Source organism: Sinocyclocheilus anshuiensis, unplaced genomic scaffold, assembly GCF_001515605.1.
Source record: "Sinocyclocheilus anshuiensis isolate Anshui unplaced genomic scaffold, SAMN03320099.WGS_v1.1 scaffold1203, whole genome shotgun sequence".
NCBI lineage: Eukaryota > Metazoa > Chordata > Actinopteri > Cypriniformes > Cyprinidae > Sinocyclocheilus > Sinocyclocheilus anshuiensis.
In genome coordinates this window covers 321,765-324,298 of record NW_015539980.1, presented here as the reverse complement: position 1 = coordinate 324,298, position 2,534 = coordinate 321,765, and the positions used below count along the sequence as shown (strand labels likewise).

The window sequence follows — 2,534 nt, the reverse complement described above, 5'->3', positions numbered from 1 at the left end:
AAAAAGTATTCTCGTAGCTTCGTAAAATTACGGTTGAACCACTGATGTCACATGGACTATTTTAACGATCTCCTTGCTACGTTTCTGGACTTGGGAACATTTCAGTTGCGTTGCTGTCTATGGGTGGGTCAGAAAGCTCTCAGAACTCATCAAAAATATCTTAATAATAATAATAATAATAATTCATTACACATTCAGTATATATTTTGAAAATATTTACATGTATGTTTATATTCATATATCATTTATATAAATTATTATATAAATAAATATATATATATATATATTATTTTATTTTTATTTATTTATTTTTTTGGTGAAATATGACCCAGACATGGTTTATGTGAGATTCACCAAATTACAAAAACAATAAAGCAATTTTTGCTTTCCTACCTAGAGATGAGATTGACGGCTCCAGACGCTGTGCGAGGTCTCCTCATCCACCATATATAAATTGTGTAAAACTATATAACATTATTTCAGTAACATATGTGATTGAAGACATTACAACCCTCTACGGACACCTTGGCAGTTGAATCACAATTGGCTAGTACATTTTTTAGTTTACTCGCCAGACTGATATACTACAGCATTTCTTTAACATATGCCGGAAACAGCGTGAAACCTTGCACGTTACGTTCATATTCTACATAACTGTATATAGTTTGCATCATCAGTAAGGTGTATACCGAGTTTGGTCTTTTGATATCACTGTATTAGTTAATTGAAGCGCATTACTCGTCGTTGGGGAATCCTGGAGTGTGACATATGAGGGGATCCCCAGGTCACACAAGCCATGCAAAGTTAAGGAAACTAAGCACAAACGTAAACGCAATCAGCTTTTCCGCATATATATATATACTGGCCCTGATTATCATAACTTCTACTTACCGCTTGCTCCATTCCTTCAAATCAGTTTTTATGAATGAATGAATGACTTGCGCTACCGATTGCTTTGGTCTTCATCAACAGCCGCTTGCGCCACCTGCTGGTGAGCGACTGACAGCAGCTGGAGATCATGCATCGGTGCTCTACTGCTATTCCTGCAGCTCCCGGATGTGCAACGCCGACTTTTTGGCAAACCATTTGGTAAATTTGAACCACTGAATGTGGAAGCGAATTTGTAAAGTGAAATAAAATGGACAGAAAACTGCCTGTCGAATATTATACATCGTATTTTTAAACAGATTGAATATTTCTGAAGTGAACTCTAGAAGGTGAATATGAATGATTGAATTTTGAATCATTAAAATGTCTGTGAAATGTCTTCAATTATAATATTCACAGCTGAAATATACAACTATGTTGGATTTTAGCCCCTAAAAATGCAAGCCCTGAAAATAAAAGGCATTAAAATGCAAGCACTGTTGATGCAATGCATTATTTTTTCAGTTAGTGCAATTCAACGTGCTTTTTTGTTTCAAGGACATTTGTCATTATTTTACTTCCAGAGTTGCGCATCCATTGATATCCATTGATATGAACTGAACAATAGCACAGATCGCTTGACATTAAGTGAAACTCTGAAGCGCTCAGTCAGTGTTCGGCGAGTGAAAATATATCTGAGCTAAACTTATACTTAGCCTCCAACTCACACACTGGCGAGTAAAATCTGAGAATTTATTAGCCATTGGCTAATATTAGTCATCATTTAGTCGCCCAGAGTGAAGATTTAGTCGCAAATGCGAGTGATTTACTCGCAATGTACAGGGTTGCATTAGATGATTAATATATTTTATTAAATAGTATTTAACACATTATCATTATAATGTTTCACTTAAACTTTTAATTTAAAGTTTACTACTTGAATATTTATTACTGACAGCTAAAATAATTACTACTAATTGCCAACAGTGTTGGGGGTAACGCATTACAAGTAACGCGAGTTACGTAATCAGATTACTTTTTTCAAGTATCTAGTAAAGTAACGCATTACTTTTTAATTTACAAGAAAATATCGGAGTTACTTTTTATGCAATTAGTAGTAATTATTTTAGTTACTTTTTTTTTCCCATTTATTGATGGAATCTCTCCTGTCCTCTTGTTGAGAGAAATCGGGAGTAAGATGTTACTTTAGTTCTAGAATATATGTGAACATGCTTTAATTCATCTCACTCACAAAAAAAAGAAATAAATAAAGTCAGATTTAGTTTTCCTCAAAATGAATAAAAACAGTTAAAAGCAACTCAGAATATGACGCAAAGCTGCAATAATTAAATATGTTAAATAATACAAATATACTTTGTTTTTAATCCCATTTTATTAACAAATTTGCTGCTGACCTTCGATGATCCAATTCAACCATACTAACAAGCAAAAATTACACAAGGTAAGCCAACATTTCTTCTTTTTTAATTGCTGAAGAGTGTTGAACTTTCTTCTTCTGCGTTCTACTGTACAGACGTGAATTTACATTTCCTTCAGCCTGAGGCTTTTGGTGTGAAAGGGCTTTTACATTTGCCAAAAATAGAACTTTTTATATTAAAAGCAAACAAGCAAGCCCAGCCCAGATTTAAAAAGTAACGTAATTCGTT

The 2,534-nt window shown here is 33.7% G+C and overlaps 1 protein-coding gene across 1 annotated transcript in view; it reads right to left on the bottom strand.

Moving 5' to 3' along the window:
• The window catches only part of mthfr (methylenetetrahydrofolate reductase (NAD(P)H)), a 17,976-nt gene that overhangs the window by 14,614 nt on the left and 828 nt on the right, over positions 1 to 2,534 (bottom strand). The window lies entirely within an intron of this gene.